Source organism: Suricata suricatta, chromosome 8, assembly GCF_006229205.1.
Source record: "Suricata suricatta isolate VVHF042 chromosome 8, meerkat_22Aug2017_6uvM2_HiC, whole genome shotgun sequence".
Lineage (NCBI taxonomy): Eukaryota > Metazoa > Chordata > Mammalia > Carnivora > Herpestidae > Suricata > Suricata suricatta.
In genome coordinates this window covers 137,923,047-137,949,743 of record NC_043707.1, presented here as the reverse complement: position 1 = coordinate 137,949,743, position 26,697 = coordinate 137,923,047, and the positions used below count along the sequence as shown (strand labels likewise).

At 62.3% G+C, this 26,697-nt stretch overlaps 1 long non-coding RNA gene across 1 annotated transcript in view; it reads left to right on the top strand.

Moving 5' to 3' along the window:
* The window catches only part of LOC115298445, a 33,658-nt gene extending 6,961 nt beyond the window's left edge, over window positions 1–26,697 (top strand). Inside the window, exon 3 of the long non-coding RNA XR_003911750.1 lies at window positions 26,614–26,697. This is a non-coding gene — a long non-coding RNA (uncharacterized LOC115298445). The remainder of the gene's footprint in view (window positions 1–26,613) is intronic.

Sequence of the window (26,697 nt, the reverse complement as noted above, 5' to 3'; positions counted from 1 at the left end):
AAAAAAAAAAGTGCAAGGACAGCGAGGGCTTTTGGGGTGACCTCGGGGAAAGGACGCAGAGCCCAGCGATGGAGCTCATTGGGGACAGCTCATCTTTAGATGTTCCCTGCCTCCATGGTGGGGCTGAGTTGGGCCAGTCGTGCAGCGTCGGGGCAGGGAGGCTGACCGGGTCCCACGAGCGCCCCCAGCCCTGCCCCGAGGGTCCCTCAGTTACTACCACTTTCCCAAACACACATTCACACAGCCTGTGTCCCGGTCTGGGCCCTCTCTCCTCCCTCGCCCACGGTTGGAAGGTTCTGGCATGGCCCACAGGGTGCCCTAGGGAGGGCTCTCCCGGCCCTCCTGCAGCCTCGTAACCATGGTGACCGATGGAGGTGCCCAGCCATCTGCTGGGCTGTATGGGTGCCGGGGCCTGGCTGGGCCCCATGGGACGCCCACGTGGGCCCCAGAGCCGCAGCCTGCGTGAGCAGTAGGTGAGGCGGCAGCAGGTGCAGCCCCCGGCTTTCACCCAGCGCCCTGCAAGCAAAGACAGCACAGGCCAGGGGGCCCTGCCCCCAGCCCCTCACGGAGACAAGAGAGCACCTGTCCTCCCGCTCGGGCAGAATCCCTGTCTCCGATGCAGCCCCAGTGCAGCAGGCACCGTAGCTAACACGGGGCTTCCTTTCCCTCGGCATTGCTCCTCCAGCCAGGGGCCTCCAGAAAGTTTCTTCAGGCCCCGCGGCCTGGTGCCCTGGGGTCCAGCCACCCCAATTTAGGGAGAAGGAAGCAAGGCTCGGGGAAGACTCCTACCTGCTAGCAGAGCTGGCTCCCGCCCGCGGACCCATGCTGGCTCCGCGTCCCCTCGCTAGCCTCCTGTGCGTCTCTGCGCTCCGTGGAGGTCATTGTGCTGGTGTCTGGGCCCTCCTAGGCCGTGTGCCCCTGAGGACGGGAGCGTCTGCGTTATCACCGCTGCACCCCCGGCCCAGCCCTCGGGCCGGCGCGCAGGCTCTCAGCGTCTGTCAGGAAGGAGGGGGCAGTGGCTCCGTTCGCCTGGCTGGAGGCATGGCCTGTAGACCTGGAACCTCAGAGAAGGGAACCCCCTGGGAAGAAACCACACCTTGCACCGTGGCCCCTGGGACCCCACCCCACGCATTGGACCGTCCTTGGAGGAGGGGCCCACCCATCGCACACGTGGGCCGCTCCGGTGTGCCCAGCCCAGGCCTTCCCACTTCCCGAGCCAGACAGCCCGTGCCTGGTTCTCCAGGGAAATGCTCGTCTCCATGCACGTGTCGGGGAGGTTGCCTGGTGCCAGTGGACAGCCCCACCCCCACTCCCCACGTCGGGCTCAGTCTCCTGAGCGCCCGCAGTCCCTTGAAGCCAGTGCACTCCATGCATCGGAGGCCAGGCTCGCTGAGGCCACGGGACCAAGCCGGGGCTCCCTGGGGGCGGGCAGAAGCCATCCCCACTGCAGACCCCCAATGTCCCCTCCCCTGTACTGGCTGCCGGCCAGCAGACCCTCCCCTGAAGTGTGTTACCCGCCACCAGATTGGGGCACGATCCTGGCACACCCTGGACAACAGGCGGTGCCCCAAGGGGCTCAGGGCAGCACAGCCTCTGGGGCCTGGCACCCAGCCAGAGCCAGCAGCATGGGGGACCGAGCCCGTGTGCCGAGACAGCCGTGGTCCCAGGGCTGGCAGCGCCCCCGACGGCCACAGCCTCCCGGCCGCCTGCCATCGCACGGACGGCCTCTGTCTGCAGCCCCTCGGCCTCCCCAGCGCGCCCCGTGTTCCGTGCCCAGCGGCCAGCACACCACCCTGCCCCTGCTCTTATAGCCAAACCACTTAACTATGCAGAGCTAATGCCTCCTAATGCAGGACTGTCCCAGGGCATCCAGATTCAGTGGTCCCGGGTGGCAAGCAGAGAGGGCCATGGACCCACGAGCAGATCTGCAGGGGCGGTGGGGGCTCCCCGGGGGGTAGGGAGGGGACCTGAATGGCTGAACACCTTTGGTCACGCTGTGAGAAGGAGCTGGCACTTCATCTGGATGTTGGAAGATGATGTGGATAGTGACATGGGGGTGATGGGGATGGTGGCGGTGGGGACAGGGGTGGTGGTGATGGTGATAGTGGTGATTGTGGTGATGATGGCGGTGGGATGGGGGTGATGATGGGGGGTGGATAGCAGTGGTGATGGTGATGATGGCAGTGGGCATGACGGCGGGGATGGCGGTGATGGCGGTGGGGATGGGGATGATGAAGTTGATGATGACACGGGGATGGTGGTGATGGTGATAGTGGTGATTGTGGTGATGATGGTAGTGGGGATGGGGATGATAATGGGGAGGCGGATAGCAGTGGTGATGGTGATGGTGGCGGTGATGGCGGGGGGGATAGGGATGAAGAAGTTGATGATGACACGGGGATGGTGGTGATGATGGTGACGGTGGTCATGATGATGGGGTTAATGGTGAGGATGACAGCAGCAGTGATTGCTGTCATTGTCTTTACTTGTACGAGAGCCGCCTTTGTCAGAGAGCAGCCCTGCTCTTTGCCAGGCCCCTGGCTAGACCTGGCATGCATTTGCTCTTAGCCCTGCAGCCACCCCGGGACTGGGTAATACGATTCTCTGCGCTTCACGCGAGAGAACACACACCCTGCCTTCCCTCACAGAGGACAGAGCTAGGATATGACCTCAGAGGACTCCCAACCCTGTGTCCCAGACCTCATGACAGGGTGGGTGCACGCCCCCGGTCTCACTCCTTGTCTGGGGCCGTCAGGATCCCTGGTCCAGGCCATCCTAAGGGGAAACCCCAGGAAGGTGCCGCCGGGTCCGCAGCTCCACTGGTGAGAAACTCGGGGAGCGGCACTGGAACCCCCACCACCCCCATGGGGTTCCCGGGCTGCGCCTGGAGCCTCTCCCTGCCTCACGCACCCAGGCCCTCTGCACCAGAAGGGGGGCTGACTGTGGAGCCGGAGCAGAGCGGCCCCTCCCCTCTCACCTGTCTGCTTTGCCTTCTGCGACCTCCTTCCTCACCCAGTTATGGGCTGGGCGCAGCTCACTGAGAGTGACTGCATTGCACCCTGCTGGGCTTCCATCACTCACTTAAGCATCATTTCCTTAGGGATTTGGCGGCTGGGGGCAGGTCTGTGTGCGTCTAACTTTATTTGCTCTCTTGAACCTCGAGGATGTATTTGTAAGTAAGGTCTCTGGACCCAGGCTGTGGACCTGTGTTACCGCAGTCCTTTCCCCAGATGATTATGCCACGTAGCCCAGGACTGGGGACATCCGAGAGGGGTAGCGTCATCGTAAGCTCACCAACAACGAATACTGTCCCTGAGAACTATTTTCTCCTGTTAATCAGGATCACAAAGGCACGGTGCCTGGTGACTGTGCGTGACTCTTAATTCAGCAGAGCCTTTAATGGATGTGCTGGGGTAAAGCTGGCTTTCAGATTGCTAGTGCAGTGCTGCATGGGCAAGGTATTAATCTTTCATGCCTCGGTCATGTGGCGCTGGGGCTGTAATCCTCTTTGAAACCATTGTTATTTATTCCTACAGTCCCCAGGAGAGAGGGGAGCCCCGGGAGCCTGCGCGCAGATGCTAATGCAGGGAAGGCTGCAGAACTATCCCTGCAGACTCCCGCCCCCTCCTCCCCTCCAAGGTGCGGAGCGGAGCCAGGGCTGGGGGGAGCCAGAGCTGGGGACCCGGGGCTCCAGCCACCCCCACCCCCCACAGAGGGTCTCTCTTCCCCCCTAGAGAAGGCTGTTCCTCTGCCTCCCGTACAGCCTCTGCGGTCACGGGGCTTAAAGCGTTTGGTGGTGGGTAGGTTAGTTTCCTAGGGCTCCCAGAACAAATCACCGTGAACGGGGAGGCTCAGAATAGCCGTATTTACTCTCTCACAGATCTGAAAGCTACAAGTCTGAAACCACGGTGTAGGCAGGGCTCCTTCCTTAGGAGGCCCCCAGGGAGCACCTGCGCACCTGCGCCGGGCCTGTCTCCCAGCTCCCGGTGCTGCCGGGTGTGCTCCCGGGTTTCTAGAGGTGTCACCTGCCCCCCCCCGCCCCTGCCTCCGTGTCCCCTTTCTGCATCTGCATCTTCTCTTCTTATAACAGTTCTTGTCATTGGGTTCAGGGCTCCCCCCTCCCAATCCAGAGTGACCTCACTGCTGGATCCTCACCTTAGTTACATCTGCAAAGACCCTTTGGCCATATAAGGTCATACTCCCAGGTAGCAGGGATTAATACTTTGACATATGGGGGGGTCTGCCACTGCTGCCCACCCCCATCCCCAGTGCCCCCCCGCCCCCCCACCCCAGAGGGTTCTGTGACTTTCTTTCTAGCCTGCTGCCTCTTTTCCCCTTGGCGAGGACCACATGTCCTTGCTGGGGGCGGGGTGAGAGTTCAGGAGGACCCCGGGGTGGGGGCGTGCGGGGTTGTGTCACACCCGGAGCTGGGCTTCATGCTGTCAAGCCTGGGGTCTCCCCTAGCTGCATCTGCCAGCGCACTTGGAAGGCAGGACCCCCAGGCTTGGCTCAGCAGCCCAGACAGGCTGTGGGAAGCCCAGGCCCTCCTGCTAGAACTGATCTGAGGGTGACAAGGTGACAGGTAAGACAGGCCCCTGTGTCCCATCGTGGGTGGATGAGAGGCACTCGAGTGACCCCCTTCTCCGGGTGCCAGCCTGTGTTTCCTGCCCCCCCACCCCAGGAGGGAGTCCCAGATCTGTCAGACATGCTGCTTGGCCAGAATTCTGCTTCTCAGGCTCCTCCTTCCCCTCTGCAGCTGGACCCCCACCTTCCAAGGGTCGCTGTCGGGATACACCTAAAGCACGAGATTAAGAGCTACCGTCCAGGGGTCTGGCCCCTTCTGTGTGTGAAATCAGCCCAGGATCAATGCAGACAGCCAGCCTAAAGCCACCCCAGGCACTGTCCTAAGCACGAGGTGGGGCCTGGCTGGACATGATGGCCAGAGTGTCCTGGTGTAGGCGGCTCCCATCCCCACAGCCCAGGACCAGCCTCCCCACCTCCCACGTCACACCTGCCACTCGCCAAGCAGGCTGCATGGGGGGTGGCTTCCTGCAGGACCCTAGCCACACGTGGGGGAGGGCCAGGCGCCCAGCGACTGTTTGGTGGCCTGAGACGATGCCAGCGTGGCCACATCACGTGCACAGGCTGTCTGTGCAGTTGCCCATCTGGGAAGCCCGTGATGCCAGGGTCCCTCCTCCTCCCGTCCTGGGGCGCAGGCGGGTAAAACCCACCCCCGTGCCCGGCCTCCCTCCTGCATCAGCTGCTCCGACTGCTGAGTCAGGCTCTGAGACGCAGTGATCAGTGTGCGTGCCGGCAGAATTGCCTGTTTTCTTCCCGTTCCTGGAACTCTGTGTTTTCTCCTGCCTCCACTCAGTTAGGACCTCAGCTGGTGATGAGAGGAAATGGTCTCTTATTATGGACACCACGAAAAGAGCCGGGGGGAGCCAGGCCCTCCCAAGGACGCTGTGCAGCACTGTCACTCTTGCCATCACAGGGAGCAGTGGGGGAGGGGACTCCTGGGGGGAGGGGACCCCCACACACACCTTGAGCAGCCCCTTGCCTCATTGATCACCCTGCTCAGCGGTGGACACGCCAGCCAGGTACTCGCATCCCTCAGCTGCCGCCGCGGCCGGGCGGGCCTGGAGATGTCCTTAGGTAGGTGCAGCCTGGGGTGCTGCCTGGAGCCCCCCGGGGCTGCGTGGCCGCCGCCAGGGGAGCTGCTGCCTCATCCCAGACCCCCCCACTGGCACCAGTGACGAGGGAATCCTGGTGGTGGGCTATTCAGACCTGCAGGCTTTCTCCTTAGAGTGAAGGGCAGGGCTTGGGTTTCGCAAGGGAAATGCCCCCCTCGTCTGGTCCTGCTGTAGGCAGCTGCACCCCCCCCACCCGTCCCCTGCAGGATGGCCAGCACCAGGGACAGATCTCCTGTGTCTCCCCCCACCCCCCCCCACCCCGCCCCTGCTCCTAATCTTTAAGAGCCTCTCCTCTCAGGAGGATCAGGTCAGCTGGTCCTGACACCAGAATGGGCCAGAATCCCCCCTGCCCAGCCCCATGACCTCATGCCATGTGTCACTCCCATCCAGGAGGGGCTGTCCCCTGGGGACTCAGGCCTTGGGCTGCCTCATGGGGAGATTCCTGTGGCCTTGATCATGGTCTGGCTCCCCAGAGGGAGGCACTGGGGCAGCCCTGCCGTTCCCCTGGGAGCGGATACGGCAGGAGCTGTAGAGACAGGAAATCGGCCTTGGCCAGGGCCCAGAAGGAAGAAAGCAAAAGCGCCCTGGGTGCACCTTGTCCCTGGGGAGGTAGGAACAGATCCAACCCCCTCTGCCTCCCTCCGGAAGCGTGAGACACACACCCCAAGTCGCTGTGGCTGAATGTGCACTTCCTCTGAAGACGAGCCCGAGGGTCTAAGTGGCAGTGTGTGGCTCTCAAGTCCTTCTGGCCCCCCAAACCCCTGGGGGGATCCTGGGCCCTTGGTCCTTACCTGTCCTGTTGGCATCTGCTTTTTAGAGCAGCAGGAGTCTGCCCATGCGGTGACCTGGCACATCAGTGCCTTCCACACCTGGGAAGGCCAGCACTGCCCATCTGGCCTGCATGGGGTGGAGTGTCTGGCCTCTGTAAGGAGATGCCTTTTCCCGGCACATCTGGGCGCACGGGCACCAGCAGACTGTGGGCCACTTGGCCAATGGGTGGTCCGTGTGTGAGCCTGTGTGCCTGTATGTGCGTGCGCACACACGCTCACGCCCCTTCGGATCTGCTCTCTGCTTCCCGCGCCTACGCCCCCTCCCTGAACTCCTCTCCAGGGCTGGCCTGGAACACGCCGTCCGTCCGCCGGGGCAGTGGGGGGCGGGCGGGGTTCCGGTCTCTCCCTCGATTCTCTCCATAAACTTCTGTAAGATGAGAGGCCCTGACACACTTTCACAGAAAGAGATGTAAAATTAGTTTCAGAGGAGAGCAGGGACTGCATGGTGGCCTGGACCTCACACTTGCCCTGGGCTTCTGCTCCGGGGTCCGCACGGCCGCTCCTGGCACCGCCCAGGACGCGGTTTTGCCAGGACATCGGAGGCACTGTCTCGCACTCGGCTCTCTGTCTGTCTCTCTGTCTTTGGCGAGATTTCCCACACTTCGGTCTCTGGCCTTCCATCTCAGGATTCGGGTCATGCATGCACACTTCCGGCCCTGTTTCTGAGTTTATGATTCTCTCTTAAGTTTTTTTTCTTATATAAGCTTATTTTGAAACGAAGCTTGCTGTCCCTGCAATAAAGAGAAATCCGGCACTACTTGTCGTAGTTCAGAGATAGCTAGAAAAGAAGTGGGTAGATTCTGGATTCAAGAACCATCTCAAAGGGCGCCTGGGGGGCTCAGTCGGTTGAGCGTCTGACTCTTGATTTCGGCTCAGGTCACCATCCCAGGGTTGTGGGATCGGGCCCTGCTTTGGGCTCCTCACTGAATGTGGAGCCTGCTTGAGGTTCTCTCTCTCTCTCTCTCTCTCTCTCTCTCTCTCTCTCTCTCTCTCTCCCTCTGCCCCTCCCCACTCACTCTCAAAAAATGAAAGAATAAATGGTTCCTTAAAAAAAAAAGAAAGAACCATCTCAGGTGTGACCAGGGCACGCAGACTTTGACCAGCTCTGCCTCAGGGGATGTGGGATGAGTCCTCGCTCACCTTCTGGAGATTTGGAGGCACGCCAGTCACCCCCAGCCCCTAGGTCACGGGCAGGTGACTTGTGTTCTCAAGGGCGAGCCGAGGAGCCCCCCCGCCCCTGCTCAGGTGGATAGAAGAGATGAGGGACCCCGGGCATCACCCCGTTACAGCCCCGTGTTGGATTTGGGTGGGGGTAGGTATTGGGGAGGGGGTGCCCAGGGACAGGGCTGGCGTTCAAGTGTCGAAGACTTAAACCAGAAAACTGTAGGGAGCGTGTTCCAGAAATCGTCGTGGATTTGGGGGGCGAAAAGGCATGAGGTCACATTAGAGTGTTGGTTTCGCAGTTGGCCAGACCTGTCCCAGCTCTTGGCCCCTTGGAGCTGTGGGACTCCAGGCAGGTCTCTAAGAGGATGCAGATGGTGCAGGAGTTAGAAACGGAAAGTGCAGGCTGCCTCCCCACTGTTTCCCACCCCCAGGGTAACCCCGAAATACTGTGGGGTGACCTGTCTAGGCCTAGGAACCTATGCGTTGGCCCCTGAGGCTGGTGAAGTCCCTGGCAGATGGGGAGACGTGGCAGTCCCCTGAGGCAGCAGCTAGACAAGGACGGGGCGCCATGGGCACAGGAGCACAAGGGAAGAGGCAGGAAGGTGTGCTCAAGGTCGGGGAGGGGCGGAGAGGAAGATGCAGAAGGCGGGCCCAAGGTCAGGTGTGCCAGAAAAGAGGTGCAGACAGGTGGGCCGGAAGTCACGTGTGCAGGAGGTTCAGAGAGGAGAGAGAAGGCTGGGAACGTAACAGGGCTGGCCGTGAGTGGTTCTGCATGCAATGCGGGGGTGCTTGGACCTGATAGAGGAGGGCCTGGCAGCCATTGAGGACTTTAGAGAAAGGCATGATGTGATAGGTCCCTGGGTGAGCAATAGGAACGGGACTCCAGTGGCAGGTGGATGACCACGGGCCAGGCAGGCTCTCTCAAGGTCAGCGGTGGAAATGGGCAAGAGAGAGAATGTTCCAAGGGATACTCAGGTGGGCAGAGCCCACAGAGCTGAGAGTGTGAACCCACAGCTCGGGCCGAGGGGTGAGATGGAGGCACTGCCAGCTGTGGGGCTCGCTCGTGTGGCGGCGAGAGCGGAGGCCCCCGGGGGGAGGGGGCAAAGAAGCGCCCTGGAGGGCCACTTGGGGGAAAGCTCCACGGGTGGAGCATTGACAGCAAGGGTGCTCCGAGGAAGAGGAGCAGCCTGCAGTGGGGGTGGTGCAGGCGGAGGTGAGCAAGGGTGCCGGTGATGGAGGTGATGGAGGTGATCCAGGCACAGGTGGTGGTGATGGAGGCACAGGTGGTGGAGGTAGAGGCGACAAAGATGGAGGAGGTGATGCAGGTGCTGGTGATGGAGGTGATGGAGGCAGAGGTGACAGGTGGGATGGGAGGTGATGGAGGTCATACGGGTGCAGGAGTTGGAGGCACAGGTGGAGGCAGAGCTGATGTGAAGAGTGTGCGCAGGTGTATACCCGTGTCTTCGTGCCCGTGCACACGTGCCCCTGAGGGGCCTCATTCTCCGCATGCTTCAGGAGCCCAGCGTCGTCCTGCTGGGGGGTCCCGACCTGGCGGAGACCAGAGTCCAGCTGGAGCCTGCGATCCTGACCGGGGCCTGTGCAGGCTGTGCCGTGGCACCAGGCAGCGGCTCGGAGGAGGCTCCCCAGGCTGCGGACAGCCTGCCCCTCCCTCGGAGGAGCGGCTGGGAGACGACCCGCACACCCCACCACTCATCTCCCTGCATGGTTCGGCCTCGACGGGAGTCCGTGGTAACTGGAAGGAAGGCGCCCGCTCAGAGCGGCATGACACGCTTCGTGCACTCAGCCTGTCCCAGCAGGAGGGGCTCCACAGGGAGCAAGGCAGACCCAGGCCCTCCATCTAGTTGGGGGACAGCCAGGTGAACTGTCTCAAGCTGACATGTGACAGACGGGACACTTTGGAGAGAGCTCTCCAGGACGCAGCCAGAGATGTGACCTTTGAGCAGGGACACAGCGGAAGAGCATCCCAGGCAGAGGGACAGCACCTGCAAAGGCCCTGTGGTAGAAGAGAGGACACCACACTGGCCGGGGCCTGAGGAAGAGCCGCAGGAGAGGACACCCCCAGCCTCTCCCCTGGACGTGCACTGGGCACCTCGGAGCAGACACAGCCCCCACCCAGCTCCGGGACCCCCCCAGCCTGCTGCACCCGCTCCTTCCCTCATCTCGGGAACCCGCACCTCCTCTCCAGAAACCTGGACTCACCCTGCACACACATCTGTCCTCCAGCCGACCCTCTGGTCTCCACCTCCAGACTCTTCCAGCCGCCGGCTGCCTCCCCAACCCCGGCCCTGCCTCCCCAGCTCCCACCTGGATCATTCCACGGCCTCCTGACAAGACCCCGGCCTCTGCCTTAGACCTCTCCCCCTCCGCCCTCACCCCTGCTGCATAGAGACCTGGGGAGGCATAGACGAGCTTGCCCTCCAAGGAGAAGGCCTACTGTCGCCCCCCACCCCTGCAGGCAGCTGCACGGGGCCGTGGCTCAGAGGAGGGGCTCCCAGACTGCTCCTTCCCCAGGCGACCCTGGACAAGCCCACCTAGATGTTCTGGCCTCAGCTTCCCTGCCGGCATCACAGGACCGTCTCACTGGGCCGGGGGCTGGCAGCCAGGGAGTGAATACACGTGAAAGCTCTGGTCCCACCACGTGACACAGACCCACTCGGTCGCCTGCTGCTGTCGCCGGTCACCACGAAATGGTGCCGTCCAGGGCTGCTGTGCAGGGGCTGTCTGGAACTTCCTTTTTTTTTTTCCACGTTTATTTATTTATTTTGAGAAAGAGAGAGCATGAGCAGGGGAGGGACAGAGAGAGAGGGAGAGAGAATCCCAATCGGGCTCCGTGCTGTCAGTGTGGAGCCTGATGCGGCGCTCGAAGCAACGAACTGTGAGATCATGGCCTGAGCCAAAATCGAGAGCCGGACACCCAACCGAGTGAGCCCCCCAGGCGCCCCCGTGACGCTTCCTCTACCCATGCCGCTGAGGACACACAGATGTCCCTGAACCCCTTCCATTCAAAGCCCAACTTCGGGGCAGGACCTTGAAGGCCCAGCCTTTTCTCCAGGACTGGGCATGTCACTGTGTGCAGGAGAGTGAGGCGCGGCGCCCCTGTCCTGCCGCTTTGACAGGTAGAGGCCCCGCCGGAGCGGGCAGGCCGGTGGCCGTCCGGCAGAGCGCCCTCTCCAGGTGTGTTGGCTAGTCCGCACTCATCAGGAGCCGCACAAGCAGGATTTAAAAATACTACGCTGATTTCATTTCGGTGCAGGAGCAAGAAGGAGAACGTGCAGCCTGTATGAGCAACACAGATCAAAAATAAATGAGGCAAGAAGAGTAACCAAAAATAGTCCGGTGTCGGAGGCAGAGCCTGCGTCCCTCGGCCAGCTGTCCCCGGCGAGCGGCATCGCGGAGCGCGGCCAGGAGCACGGCTTTGCGTGTTTATTCCGGAACAGATTAACCAGGCCCTGCAATTCCGTGATGGATCGGAATTACTAGCAAAGTAAGACAAGATGATTCCTCGGAGCGGCAGAGCTGTGTCTGCCCAGCCTGTGCCCCCACCAGGCAGCGGGCCGGGGCGCCGCCAGCCGGCTGCACGGGGTCGTCTCCGCCCTTCCGGGCAGAATGTCCGCACGGACAGGCCGCAGCCCCCTGCCAGGCAGAGCTGCGATGCGTGGACCTCACGAGGGTCTGCCCTTTGGTCTTGATCTCGTCACGATGGACGCCTTTTGTTTTCCCTGAATGTCACAGATCCAGGCTTTAGAAGGACCTGCTCCAGCCTGCCACCCGTTTTTGTAAATAGCGTCTTATGAGAACACAGCCACCCCCGTCCGTTCCCACGCGGGCTCTGGATGCTCCCGCACAGCCTTGCAGCCGGACCAGCTGGCCCCCAGAGCCTAAAATACTGACTCTCTGGCCCTTGCCTGCCCAACCTTGGGTCTCCCGCCCTGGCTGTTTCTCCTCATACGTTCAAGCACGCTGGGCAAGGATCCTGTCGCCCAAAGACAGCCGTCGGTGACAGGGGTCCGTTTGCTGCTGTGTCTGTGCTGACGTTGATTGGGGCTGTAGACATGCCGGGGGTGGGCGGGGGGCAGAGAACAGATTCTGTGATTATTAGGTTCCCTTTATGTCAGGATCATCTTCGGGGCAGGGACATTTGAACCACACGTCTAGATTCAGACAGCCCTCCCCGCCCCCCCCTGCCCAGGCCCCTGTGAAGGGAGACCGCTTGTGCTGCATCTGTCCCAGCAAAGGGGGCCTCCCACTGCCCCCAGGGCCTGGGCAGGGTCCCCAGGCCCACCTGCTGGCCTCCCCCTGCTCTGCTCCCCAGGCATCGGAGGTGAAGGACCAGATAGAACCCTGCTGGGCAGGGCCGGGGGGGGCCTCGCTCTTATGGGCATCCCTCTCCCTATGACGCTGTCTAGACTGTCCCTCCGGGTCCTGTGAGCCGTCGTGGAGCCCTGTCACACCTCGGGCAGGCCCGTGGCCGTGCGTCCACCCATCCTGGGGCCTCCTGGGGAGGGGACCCTTTCAACAGACCACAGAGGCACGTCCTGAATTCCATCAGGAGTGTTGCCTCGGTCTGTTTGAACGCTTGGGAAACCTCCATGTTCACTGGGGAGGGGTCCCCCGGGAGGGACTCGCAGGGAGCTTTCCAACCGTGAAGGCTCCGGGAGACCCCCCCCACACGTGGTGTGACAGGCGGGAACTGGAGGCGGGTGGTGGTGGCATTGTTGAGTGTGCGCCGACACCTCGCTGCATGGGGACACGGAGCCCCCGCGTCAACCAGGGCGCCTCCCGCCGCTGCCCTCCTCCTCGTGGTGAGGTTTTGGACGGCGAGGGGCAGAATCCTAGAGGTGACAGCGCCGCCGAAACGGGGCTGCCTCCTGGGTAGGGGCTATTAGAGTGGATTAGCGTGTCCAGTCGCCAAGGGGGAGGCTGAGATGGACACTCCCAGCAGAATCCCAGGGTTGGCTTGAAAGTCCCCCAAACCCCCTACAATACACCCAAATTCGAGAGGCAAGTAACAGAGACCAAGAGCGTGCTTGCGGCTCAGCGCTGAGCACCACGCAGAGATGTCAGACTCGCACCTGGTTCCAGAAGCAGGTGTGGGCTCAGGGCGGGGAGGGGAGAGCATGTGAAGCAGGCAGGGGTGGGGAGTGGCACCTGAGGCCTGAGGGAAGCCTTGTTTCTCCAGGTGGGAGGCAAGGCTCCCTTACGAGGCATGGTGACAGGGAGTGTGGCCCCGGGTCAGGGGTCTGCAGACCTTTTCTACAAATGACCAGAGAGCAGATCTTTCTGGTGGGAAGGTGGTGCGGTCGCTGTCAAACCCCCAGCTCTGCCTCGTAAATAAGCGCTGTGGTCTGAATGCACCCCCTCCGAATTCACGTGTGCAGTGCTGACCCCAGTGCGATAGGATTTGGAGGCAGGGCCTTTGGGAGGTGATTAGGATTTGATAAGTTTGCGAGGCTGGGCCCCCCGAAGGGATTGGTGCCCTTGTAAGATGAGAAGACCCCAGCAGGCCGGCCGGCCACCATTTGAGGATGCAGCCAGAGACTCCGGCTGTGGACCAGGACGCGGGCCCTCAGCAGGCACTGAGTGTGCCGGCACCTTGACCTTGGACTTCCAGCTTCCAGAACTGTGAGGAACACGTGTCTGGTGCTGAGCCTTCCCTCCCCCCCACCATCTGTGGCGTCTTGTTACGTCAGCCGGAGCAGAACAAGACAGCAAACAAGCATGGCTCTGTGCCAATAAAACTTTATTTGTGGACACTGGACCTTGACGTTTATATAACTTCCATTCCCACGAGATATCCTTCCAACCACTTAAAATCCACTCTTCGCTCACAGGCCACACAAACACAGGTGACAGGCTGGATTGGGCCCCCAGGCCCTGGCCAAACCCTGTCCCAGAGCAAGGAGGGGGGCCCCCTGTCCTCCCTGACTGCTGACCAAGGCCCGCGGCTCTGTTCCTGGCTCTGGGTGCCCTGTTTTCCAAAGGATCTCCGCCAACAGCAGACTGGAGGATGTGACCTCAGGGCTGATGTTCCAGAAGAGGCCATACCCAGGGGCTGATGCCCCAGCTCTGAAGTCAGCCCCTCAAGCATCAGCTCCCTGCCCCCGCCCCCCTCCCCACGTACCGGCCAGCCGACTCGGGCCCAGGGTCCCCAGCAGCACGACAGAGTCACCCGGCCACCTTTACGGTTCTGTAAGGGCTCCGTGTGACAGTGAAGCAATGCACGTTGCATGCCATTGGCCCGAATTATATTTGTTAAGTCAGAAACCTCGTGTGGAAACCTCGAAAGTCGCGGCCGGTGAGCGTGCAGGATGCGTGAGGGTGAGGTGGAGAGGAACCCCCAGAGATGCAACAGGGATTTGTCCCCAGAGAGAGTGGAAGCGGGCCTAGTGGGCCTAGTTACAAGGACACCGACTTCAGATCAACATAACAAGGACGTTTGTCATCATGTCGGTTCTCAAGGGTTCTCAAGGGACTCCTCTGTCCCCAGGGGAGTCATCTGGGTGATTTTCGAGATCTACCTACGTGGGAATCTCGCAGAGAGAAGGCTGTCTCCGGCACCCTGGACCTGGGCCCTCCGTCCCTCACATGGGGGCGGGTCTGGCACGAGGGAGACCAGTTGTCTTGCTACATAAGGGGGGCGGGACACCGCCATCTCTGCCCCGCCCCCCACACCGGATCCCAGCCGGAGGAACGTGAGTCACATCAAGGCAGTATTTGCTTCCTAAATCGTAGAAATATCGAGAACCGCTGTGAGGTCCCCTACCTAACAGGAGGGTGTTTGGGGGGATCTCAAGAGCAGTCTGGTCCGCCATCTTGTTCTGTGGTTGAGTCGTGGGGGACAGTAAAGACTCACTCGGGCTTTTGTGGGGCCACTCCTAGCCCCGCCCCCCCTGAACTCCCTGCAGTCCTCCTGCTGAAACTGGAGGTGGAACTTGGTCAGAAGCCTCCTCCATGAGGAAGAATATACCAGAAGACTCCCTTTCCATCAGGAAAGCGAAACTTTCCTGGACGCCCTGCCCAGCAGGACTCTGCCAGCAGGCTGTGCCCCGGCCATAGGAGCTGGAGATGATTTGGAAAACGGGGCTGACGCGTGGCGGTGGGGCCAGCCAGCAGCCCAACCGCCATGTCCGTTGACCCAGCTTGAATGTGGGGCTCAGACTTATCAGGGCCAGAGAGGAGCGGCTCCTGGACTGGGTGGGGTACTTCCAACCTTGCCACCCCACGTTTCGCACTCGCCGGCCCTCCTGGTGTAAGGTAACTGTTTAAACAGATCTGGGGTACGATGGACCCACAAGGGCCGGGGGAGATGCTGGGCAGGGGGGCTGCAGACGGTCAGTCGTTTGAAATGTTTGACTTGCGGCTTCCTGGACGTCTGCACTAGCGCTGAATTAAGCCTGCTTGCTCAGAGCACAGGGTCCGCGCTGGCGGGCGGGGGAGGGGTCCTGAGCCAGGACCGAGGAAAACCCCCCAGTCTAGAGTCAGACCCTCCTGGTTCTGCCCCAGCTCTGCCACTGGGGTGTTTTTTCGGATGGTGAGCCCTGGCTTTCTCATCTGTGGCTCCTGCCTGTGGGGGTTCCGGGGCGGGGGGGAGGCCCAGGGGGCTCCCCTCCTCCGCTGCAGCATTTTCTCTTTTCCATCGGCCTGCTTGCTCTCCTCTCTTCTGCCTCCTGTTCACCTCCCATCACGTGGGAGATGCTGAGCACCTCAAACTGTTCACTTCTTCTTTCCCTTCCCTCTTTTCTCCATCACCCCATCCGTGTCTTAATCCTGCTGGCACCCCTAGTCTGAGGCACAGGGGCTGAGCTGGCCAACTCCCTGTGCCCATCCCTGGGGAAAGGGGAGCCTGCTCCGCTCCCCAGAACCGTGGGGAAGGGAGTGGCCAGGGCTGAGGCTCAGCAAGGCGCAGGCGCAGAGGGAATGCTCCATCTGGGTGCTCCCTTGGCCTTGCTCTCCCCCTCCCCCCACCCCAGGGGCCTCCCCGGGAGGAAGGGCAGAGCAGGGAGAGGCTGTGGGGAAGAACAGTCCCCTCCGCCCAGTCGCCCAGTCTCCCGGCCCCCCGGGGCCACCCACCTGCACATCGTTTGCTTGCACCTGCTGTGTCCCAGCACAGCGCTGGGACCCCTGGGATCCGGGAGGGGTGAGGCAGAGCCATGCAGAGCTCGGAGCACAGCCTGGGAGCCTGCCCGCACCAGATTTGAATCCTAGCCATGGGCCTGGCCTTTGACCCTCAGTGTCAGGTTTGAATCCTAGCCATGGGCCTGACCTTTGACCCTCAGTGTCAGGTTTGAATCCTAGCCATGGACCTGGCCTTTGACCCTCAGTGTCAGGTTTGAATCCTAGCCATGGGCCCGACTTTTGACCCTCAGCCTGGTCATCCGTAGGTAGAATGAGGAGGGCAGCGGGGATACGGGTAAACGACGTGCAGCCCAGCCCTGGTACGAAGCTGGCGCCAAGAAGCGGAACTCTGTGACCTCACCGGGACTAGCTGGGAGCTGCACGAGTGTCCCTGTCCCCGCTGGGAAAGGGGCCACTGCTTGCCTACCAGGCTCGGCTCCTGTTCTGGAAGGTGTCCTTCCCTTCTCCCATCCCCTGCCCCCTCCCCCCAGAGGCGCTGCACTGCCAGCCAGGAAGGTTGGGGTGTCTGGCCCGGGGGCAGAGGCCCCACCCCAGCGCCCCAGGGGCCCCGGGCCCGCCAGGAACCCTCCCACACGCACTGCCACCCACTTCCTGGTTGGCCCTGTGGTTCCCGCGCCTTGCACCTCATACGCACGAAAATGGTCTTGTCTCAGGAACAGGTACCTGGGGGGTTTCGGGGATCCCGTTTCCCAAATGGGTTTTGTGCTCCGGGGGGTGGGCACCCAGCTCCCAAGCAGGGCCGAGTGCTCCCCTGAGCTCCAGGGCTAATCGGGGCCCCATGCCCACACTGGGCTGGCTGCGGCTGGGGGAGCCAGGCATGGCCTGCCTGGCCATCTGTCACAGCAGCTTGGCGGAGCAGCTCCAGGCTCCTCCCTGCACGGGGACATGGCAGGCCCCCCACGACCCAGCGAGGACAGCCAGGGCGGGCGGGGGGGCCCAGCGGGCTGGCACCCAGCAGAGGCGTCTGCCGGAGACACAGTTCTGCCCAGCATCTGCTTTCACCCCTGGGGCCTGGAGATCAGGAGTGCCATGGGGCCACCTCTGTCCCCCGCTCCGGGGGAGGGAGCACCAGCTGCCGCAGCTCCTGGAGGGATCCCTGCCCGTCTGTTTCTCCCGAACCGCTCACCCGGGACCTCCCATCTCTGAGCAGAGAGTAGATTCACAGGCGGGAGATGTGAGGGTCCCTGCCTTGGAAATAAACGAATGGTCCCCGCCCCTCGTGGGGTCTCCTGCAGAGCTGAGCGCAGGGCGAACGCAGGGGAGCTGCGGGGAGCTCCGACTCGGAGGGGCAGCCAGTGGTCCCCACGTGGCAGAGCAGGGCAGGGGCGGTCAGGGAGCTCCCTGCTGCCCAAGGGGCATCCTCCCTGCCCAGAGAAGCCAGAGCTCGGATGGTGCTCCCTCCCTCCCCCGTTCTGTGCCGGGTGTGGTCATGGTAAGAGGCCGGGGTGGCCAGAAGGAGGCGGCAGGAGGGCCTGTGAGCTTTGCTGAATGAATGACCGAGGGGCGACCGTGGTCACCGGATTCGGGAGCACAGAGCACTCGGGGGCTCATTTCCTGCTTCTTGCCCAACTCTGAGCCCCCCTCCGCCCCGCCCTGGCTCCAGGTGAGGACCCTTCCCGCCTGTGGTTGGCATGATGGGGGGGGGGGGGGGCACAGCTTCCACTTCCTCCCCGGGAGGGAGGGTGGCTGTTCCCCAGACTGGGGGTCTTCGGCCACTGACCCTGGCAGCCCCCATCCGTCGTGGTGCGCCCCCTGGGGGTGGCTGGGAGTCACAGCAGGCTCCTGCTTCAGTGGGGAGGGGCTCAGCCTGCAGGTGCCTGAGCGGCGGGTGAGGGTCTGTGCTGGCTGCACAAGGCGGGGAGGTGTCTCCTGGCTGCTCTGGCAAAGTTGAAGGTTTGGGGCCATGATGGTTTTTTTGAATCTCGGCGCTAACTAGATGCGAACGGGGGCCTCTCCCTGCAGGCATAGCCTGCGCCCTGTGCTGGGGTGACTGTGTGCCTTCAGGGGACAAGCACTCCAGTGTTGCTTTGAAAACACTGCCATCCCTAGCCTGTCATCTTTTTAAGAAATCCTTACGGGGGCTCTGCGGCTTGGTCCCACTGCGTCTGCTGCCATTTCATGTCAGATGGGCCTGTCCCCATGCCGCGCAGTCCCCCTGGCTCAGGAGGTTGGGGGAGAGATGGGGGTTCTCTGTGGCCGAGAGCGGGGGATCCTGGCCGGGACCCCAGCCCCTGGACCTCCCTGCCCCCACCCGACGCGGAGCAGGGCCCAGTGGAGCTACTTGGAAATTGGGTTGTGGATCTCCGGACCACCTCCCCCCAGGCCCTGGCCTGTCCTTCCAGCCCCTGGGCCTCTCCGCTCCCCCCAAGGTGACCCCACAGGCAGAGCCGGTCCCCCAAGCGCGCAGTGGACGGCCGTGGCTCTCCCCCACCACCCTTGCCCACGGGGTGGAGTGGGCTTGCGTTCCGCGGCACCCGCTTGTGGGAGAGAGAGGAAGGAGTGTTACGCAAGCAGCCTTCCGGATCTGGCGGTTTCGACCAGTTACACCTCTTCCTGTCTCTCCGTGAGGCGGCTGCCGAGGCTCCTGCAGCTTCGGGCCGCAGAAGGCCGGGGGTTCGCGCCGTGTGGCAGTCGGTTGCAGTGGTTCTTCGGGGCTTTGGCAGGAAGGATCTCCAGGGATCGGGAAGCCACACGCAGAGTCACATGCGTTCAAGAGACAGGAGCTTGCGTCCCAGCCCTGGGCCCCAAGGCTTCTGGGGAGACCCCCCGATGTCCACCACCCCTGACAGCACGAACCTCTCCCGTCCTCTCCTCAGGCGGTTCACGGAGTGCACCGTGTGCCACTCTGGGCACTCGGACACATCGGGGAACGAGAGAGACAGAGCTCCCTGCCCTGGCGGAGCCGACACCCGGGGTCTCACAGGAGATGGGGAAGGAGTGGATGTGGGGAATTGTCCATCGCTGGTGTGACAGGTGCCACGCCTCCTGGCTCTGGCCCCCTCTCTCCCCACCATGTCAGGGCTGGCCTCTGCAGGCAAGAGGACAGAACTCCTGAGCCTCGGGCGTAAGAGACGTCAAGGCTTCTCCCCCTCTCCCTCTCTCCCTCTGGGGGAGGCCAGCTGCCTTGACATGAGCGATCCAGCTGGTGGGAAAGCGGCCCCTGCTCACCCTGCGTGAGGCATCTAGCATGTCCAGCCCCAGACCGCCAACACCCTCACCGCAACCTCAGGGCGAGACCCTGAGCCAGAGTTCCCCCGGCCAGGACAGCCCCCAGGGCCTGACTTTCCAAAACCATGTGAGAATTCTTCATTGTTTCTGGCCACTAGCCCAGGTCACATGGCAATGGGTAACTCATGTGCTGTTATAATTCTTTTTTTAAGTTTATTTATTTGTGAGAGAGAGTGAGAGAGACAGAGCAAGAGCAGGGGAGGGGCACAGAAACGGAGACACAGAATCTGAAGCAGGCCCCATGCTCTGAGCTGTCAGCACAGAGGCCGACAGGAGGCCACGATCATGACCTGAGCCCAAGTCCAAAGCTGAACTGACTGGGCCACGCAGGCGCCCCCAGTGTTGTAATTCTTAAGTCTTCCACTAGGTGGAGACAAGCCTTCTGGAACCTTTGAGCTTCCAGGATGAACGGGAGGAGTTGGGGTGCAGCCACAGAGGGCCCAGGAAACACGGACGGCCCCACCATGACGCCGAGGCATGCCTGTGTGTGGCTGGTCACATCCACAAGGGATTGGTCTTTTTCTGGGGAAGTGGAAAAGACGAGCAGCCCCCCGCCCCGAGCAAAGTGGAGAGGCAGCCAGGGAAAAGCAGACGTGGTAGCAAATCTGAGGACCCTAAGAAGTGATTTTCTAGAAGGTGAGACCACATCTGTGTCCCGTGGTGCAGACCTTGAGGAAGGGGGATGATCAGGGGCTCCCAGTCCAGGCCAGCACCTTCCCTCCTCCAGGGCCAGGCCCAGGGGCATCCCAGGGTGCCCCCACCTGTTAGCACGTCAGATCCTCAACCCCCATTATCCCACTTCACAGACGGAGAAACTGACACTTAGGAAGGTTGAGAGATCTACCCAGGGCCACACAGCAGATCTGAGCCCAGTCGGGCCTTGCCTCCCTCCCTGACTCCTGGAATGGCCTCCTCGGGTCACCCACAAGACGGGATTGTGTCACCAAACCAGTCCTGGAGGAGGAAGGAAGCGCGTGTGGTGGCTCTGGTGAGGCTTCCGGTCGGTGACAGCTCTCCAGGGCTCCAGCTTGGCCTCAGGAGCTCGTGCTTAAGTGACGGTTCCCACTGCCTGGTGGCTGGGTGTTTGTTTGTTTGTTTTAATGTTTATTTATTTTTGAGAGAGAGAGAGGCAGACTGCAAGCAGAGGAGGGACAGAGAGAGAGGGAGGCACAGAATCTGAAACAGGCTCCAGGCTCCGAGCTAGCTGTCAGCACAGAGCCCGACGCGGGGCTCGAACCCACCAACCGTGAGATCATGACCTGAGTGGAAGTCGGACGCTCAACCGACTGAGCCCCCAGGCGCCCCGGTTTTCTTGCACTCCAGACTCTACGGCAGGGAGACAAGCGGGGCTTTTCCACTAACTGGAGGTCGCTCCCCTGGCTCACGAGTCGTGACTTCACGGAACGAGAGTGCCGTGCTCCCAGGAGGGCCGAAGTCCCAGCCCCGTCCACCTGCCACGCGACAGTCCTGGGGCCCGGCCACAGCGAGCTCTCGCTCCTCTCCCATGCTCGAGGCGGCTGGCGGTGTCCGGTCTAGGCCGGGTGGCCCTTCACGTGCAGCTGTCCCCTCTGGGCCAGTGGGGCGTTCTGGGGGCAGGGTCGTTCGTCGGTGGGGAGGGTGGAGGCAGGTCTGTGGCTCAGCCTGGAGCTCACACAGCATCACTGCTCATTCTCCGTTGGCTGAAGCACGTGCGACCGCATGAGTGTGCACGTGTGCGTGTGCAGGTGACCGTGCGTGAGCCTGCGAGCAGGGAGAGAGCGAGTGAGAGAGGGCAGAGGGGAGGCGTGCGAGCCAGACAAACTACAATCAGGGACTAGAATGTAGAGCGTGTGGGCCTTCGACGCTGCTGCTGATTCTTTACAACGTTAATGGTGTTCGAAAGTTTTCAGAACGTAACCGGAGAAAGGCAGTGCGGCAGGGGGGCCTGGGTCCTGGGGTCCCGCCGTTGTCGTCAGCCCCCAGCTCACGTCCTTCCCCGCTGCGCTCAGGGCGCTTTCCTGCCGTGCTTCCCTCCGCTTCCATCAGGAAGCACAAGAGGCCTTCGTGAGTGCTCTGTGCCTCGGTGCCTCTGGGAATGAGTCCGGCGGATGGCTCAAGGTCACACCAGACCAAGTGGACGTGCAGGGGACAAAGGGGCCCAGACTGCGGATGCCCGGCCGCGCCCTGAGCCAGCCGGCCCTCCTGGGCCCAGGGGTTTCTGAAGCCTTTCTTCCGAGCCATCCCCTTCGGGGGACAGCCCCCCTTCCCCCGTGGCTCCTGGGATCGGCAGCCTCGGGCTGGAGGCCAGCCCCTCGGGAGGCCGCTGGACAGGTGCGGTCCCTCCCGCTTGGACCGTGCCAGCTGGAGACGAAGAGGAGGGCTTGGGCAGCGGCACGGGGAACCCACCGGACCCCCTCCGTCCCCTGAGAGGTGGCAGAGCTGCCAGCCCCGCAGGAGGAGTGGGGCACCAGGCGTGGCCAGTGCCTGGCTGTGGGCCGGGGGGCCTGGGCCTGCGGAGTGCAGGCGAGGGAGAGGTGAGGAGTGTGCAGCCCCCACGGTCTCTGTGCCTGGAGCTGCCCGAGCACCGTGCCTGCTCCCACACGCGGGCAGTGCCCCCAGGCCCGCCCGGCCCCTTCCCCTGGGCCGTCCCTGGGCGAGCCTCCAGCAGGCTGAGTCCGACTTGCACATTCCTTCCTTCATTCAACACATATGTGAGTGTTCCCCGGGTGCAGCTGTGATCACAGCGGTCAGATCCGTGGGGCTGGGGGCTTACGGGGAGGGGGCCACAGACTGCCGTGGGGACACTCGGTGAAGTGGAGGGTACGTGGAAGATGACCGGGGGGGGGGGGGGGGGGGGGGGGGGGGGGGGGGGGGGGGGGGGGGTTAGGGGAGCACGGGGAGAGGGAGTCTGCGACTGAAGATAAGACGTCCGGGGCACCTGGGGGCTCAGTGGGCGGAGCGTCTGACCTCAGCTCAGGCCACGATCTCGCGGTTCGTGGGTTCGAGCCCTCCATCGGGCTCTGTGCTGACAGCTCAGAGCCTGGAGCTGCTTCTGATTCTGTGTCTCCCTCTCTCTCTGCCCCTCCCCCAACCTCTCAAAAATGAATTAATGTTAAAAAAAAAAAAAAAAGAAAGAAAAGCTACGGTGTCCCAAGAAGACTCAGGTAAAAGCTGACGTTTGTACAAAGAGGCAGAGGTTGGAGAGGGGGCCTCAGGGGGTCCACGGGGGGTCGGGAGCTTCGGGCAGAAGGCAGCCCGACGGCTGGAGTGTCTGTGGGTCCGTGAGACATGGAGGGGCCAGTGTGACTGGGGCAGAGTGGAGGGGCAAGGTGGGGCCCGGTGGGTCCCCAGAGCAGGCCCCAAGGCCACTGGTGAGCTCCGCCCGGCTTCCCCTCTGCACTGAAGTTCAGACAGAAGTGATGACATCTGATCGATGTCCTGGTGGGGTCACCTTGGCTCCCACGGGGGGTCAGGGGAGGGGCCCAGAGACCCATCCGGAGGCTGTGGTGGGGACTCTAAGAGGGAAGGGGGGGCCTGGACCGGGGAGGAGGTGGCAGGGGCCACTGGGACAAGCGTGGGCTTCTGGATGTTTCTGATTGTTTCTGGATGTTTCTGAAGATGGCTGTGATGGGGACACCATGGTGAGAACGGGGCTGGGGTGGCGGCGGCCAGGGGCTCCCCGTGGGACAAGTGACTGGGCGCTCGCTCCGCACTCTGTAGCAATGCCCAAAGGGCCGTTGAATAGATGAGCCTGGGGTCCGGGGAGGGGGAGCTGGGGCCTGGAGGTGTAACCACTGGGTTCCGGCGCAAGCACGCAGCTCAGAGCCAGGAGACGGGTGGAGACAGCAGGCGCTGTGTGTGATGGAAAAGAAAAGGGATTCACAGTCGTAGAGGCCAACGGGGTGGCCAGGGAGACTGAGGAGAAGAGGGGGAGACAGGAAGAGAGCCTGGGTCCCAGGGCAACCGCCGTCACCCCCAAACTGGGGCACCTTCGGACTTAGCAACAGAGAGGCCCCAGCGCCCTTGGCAAGAGCAGCTTCCGCAGAGCGGGAAGGCGGAAGGGAGAAACGCAGACCAGGAAGGACGCTTGCAGAACCTTCCCGTGAGTGGACGGAGGGAAGGACAGGTGGCGGGGAAGGAAGCGGGTCCTAGGAACTGCGCTTTTTGTCATTTCTGACGAGAGAAATGACACACGGCCACGTGCCGAGGGCACTGCTCCACAAAGAGCAGAGTCTGCGTTGAGGGGCAGGATGCTCTTGAGTGGGTCCAGGAATGAGCGTGTGCTCGGGCGGGCGCCGTGGCCGTGGCCGTGGCCGTGGCCGTGGCCGGCCAGGTGGCAATAGAAGGGAAGCAGAAGGTTCCAGGAGCGTCTGTGTAGCCCAGACGCAGGTGCGGCCTGCAAGCTGAGGGGCGGGGAGGTGTTCCGCTAACACCTTACCCACAGACACAGGCGGCAGGCTGGATGGGGTCTGCGCTGAGCCGTTTGCCGGCTCCCAGACCAGGACCCAGGCTGTGGGCCGGCAGTCCTCGGAGTGCGGTCCCTGGACCGGGAGCATGGGCATCCCCCCCACCCCCCTGGGGACGAGTTAGAAATGCGGATTCCAGGGGCGCCTGGGTGGCTCAGTCAGTTGAGCGTCCGGCTTCAGCTCAGGTCATGAGCTCAGGTTCATGGGTTCAAGGAGCCTGGAGCCTGTCTTCAGATTCTGTGTCTCCCTCTCTCTCTGACACTCCCCTGCTCACACTGTCTCTCTCTCTCTCTCAAAAATAAATTAAAAAAATTTTTTTTAATTTTTTAAAAGAAATGCAGATTCCTGGGCACACCCACATCTATGGAATCAGACACTTGGTCCCCACACCATCCCCAGTTCAGATTGGGTTTGTCCTTCTGGAATCCTGGGAGTTAGACAGACCCGAGTGCCCAGGCTGGGGGCTGAGACACCCCCGCCCAGCAGCTGGACCCAGGGAAAGCCAGACAGGAGAGAGTGGGGTGTGGGCTGGACCATATCCCCCAGTAAGAGCACAAGCGTCCCACTGTTCTGGGCTGCCTGGTCCCCATCCCCTTCCCCAAGACCCTGTAGGGACGTCCCGCACCCCCTCCCCTGGGGCCATCCCTCCTCCCGGGAACCTCTGGACCTCCGTGTTCGGACACAATGCCTGGCACTCCGGGCACCCTCAGCTCTGTGGCTGTGGTCTCCTGCCCACGGACAGGACTCTGTGTCACACAGGCAGCCACCAGCACATGCGTACAGTAGGGCCTCAACAAACATTCTGTGCCCCAGTAACCCCACCACCCTCTGACCTAAGGTTAACGGCTCTTGAGAGAAGGTTGGCTTTCGTGCCCTGAGGCCCCTGGCAGAGCAAAGCCCAGGAGCACCTGATGGGCACAGAGGAGTGGCTGCCTCTGAGGCCCCTCACCCTCAGAGCCCCTGGGACCCGATTGCCCCGGAGCTGGGTGACCCGGCTCTCTCTGCCGGAGATGCACGGTGCTGCTTTCTTGCGTAGTTCTGGGCAGGGGGAGTCAGGCTGGTCCGTCTGGGGCAGTGACCCCGACGGACGCCCAGCAGTGCGGATGGACAGGGCCACGGACCCGGGGCCTGGGGAGAGGCGGGCCTGGGTCACGGCATCGCGGGTCACGAGGACTCACCCGAAGCCTGGATCCAACATCAGTCTAGGATCCACTGTGCTTCTTTTACGGATTTAAGTGCATTTTTATTTCACTTTGTCATTTCTTTCTGAATGAGATTTTTGAAGAATAAAACTTTGCAGGGGAAGGGGCACCTCCATGCCCAGTCAGTTAAGCATCCAACTCTGGACCTCAGCTCAGGTCTAATCTCATGATTCGTGAGTTTGGGCTCCTCATTGGGCCCGGCTCCGGGCGCGGAACCGACTTAAAAAGCAGAAAACAAGAAAAGCTTGGGGCCTCTGCTGACCCCGTCATTTCCATCGGGTGACCTCTGGAGCGACCCCGACCTACATTTTCTCTCCCCATTTGTCCAGCACGTTCACTCACATGCCTGCGCCCCTCCCCCAGAGGGGAGCTCAGTTCTGAGCGAGACCTGACCGCACTCCACGTGAGCCCTGGGCCGGGGGCAGAGCATGTCCAGGGGAAGCTGCCTCCTGCCGGCCGCCGGGAGGGCCTCGCCCCAGCGGAAGGAAGTGATGAGCGTTCACCGGGAGGCCCCACTGGGGCCAGGTGGGCTGTGTTCTGAGCCCAGGCCATCCCTTTGCCCATTGGCACGGGGCAAGGTGGTTTTGGATCAGAGGACCGTCTCTCCTTTGGAAGCCCTGTATTATGTCCCTGCTGAGTACCGAGCCCTGTCTGAGGCAGTGAGGACATAGCAGTGAGCAAAACCAGCAAGCTTCTCTCTCCAGAGAGAGTCAAGCCTCGTAACTCAGGGACAGACCGCCAAGAAGGACAGCAGGTAGAGTGTTGGGAGAGAACCCCTGAGTGTGACAGTCAGGGGCAGGCCCCCAGACGAGGCCCAGTGATGAGAAGGCCTGTCATAAGCGCACTTTTGGCAAATGGAGCTGTATGTGCAAAGGTCCTGTGGTAGGTGCGCACTTGACCCATCTGAGAAAAGAAAGCGGTGCACAACTGAATCTCCTTTTGAAGTAGACGTCCTGGCTGCCAAGTGGAAGTGGGGAGCAGTCAGGCAGCTGAGCCGGTTCAGGTGACGTGTTAGTGGCCCAGCGTGAGGGTAGCAGGAGGAGACGTGAGTGAACAGATGTGTCTGTTGCATCCATTATCTGTCGCTTCATAAAAATGTTGCTGCGAACGTAGGGCCTGAAAACTCCGTTTCTGAGTCAGGAGTCCAGCACAGCCCAGCTTCCCAGGGTCCCCTGCTTCCGGGCCTCACAAGCCTGCGGCGAGGTGTTGGGCCGGGGCTGGGGTCTCATTGGAAGGCTCGGCTGGGGAAGGCTCCTCTTCTGAGCTCACGCGGTTCGAGGGATTCGCGTCTCTGAGGGCCTGAGTCCCCGGCCTCACCGGCCTCTCCGGCATGGCAGCCTGCGTCGGCACTGCCAGCAAGGGAGAGCGTCTGTGAGCAAGGAGGAGGCACAGCCCCTGTCACCTGATCACGGAAGTGACGTCCTGTCACCTGTGCCATGTCCTCTGGGGTAGGAGCAGGTCACTGGGTCTGGCGCACGCGTCCGGGGAGGGCGTGAGTCTCTGGAACATACCAGGTGCCTTCCCGGAAGCTGAGCAGGGCCACTGGGAAGCTGCAGCCTCAGGGATGAGCCTGGCTGGTGGTGGTGGTGGTGCAACTTCCGGGGTCGGGACGTGTCCCCAGACACCTGTCCCTGGACAGAGGGGACCACCCAGAGGCTTGAGTCCACAGATTTCCCCTGCGACTGCCAGGAAGGGCTCCCAGAACCTCAGGAAGGCGGCTGGGCAGGCGGGAAGAAGAACCGCCGAACCCGCCCGCCCCCCTGGTCTGAGCCCCCGTGGTCGGTCTGTCCGTCCATCTGTCTGAGGTGGGGTGTGCAGCCCCTCGCTGTCACAGAACCTCCCGGGCAAGCCCGACCTTTCTGAGCCCTCTCCCCTCTACTCTGCTTTCCCCCAGGACCTCCGCTCCGTGAAGAAGAGAGCAGGCCAGCACGAGTGAGGCCGGCCCCATGTATCCGGAATCGACCACGGGCTCCCCGGC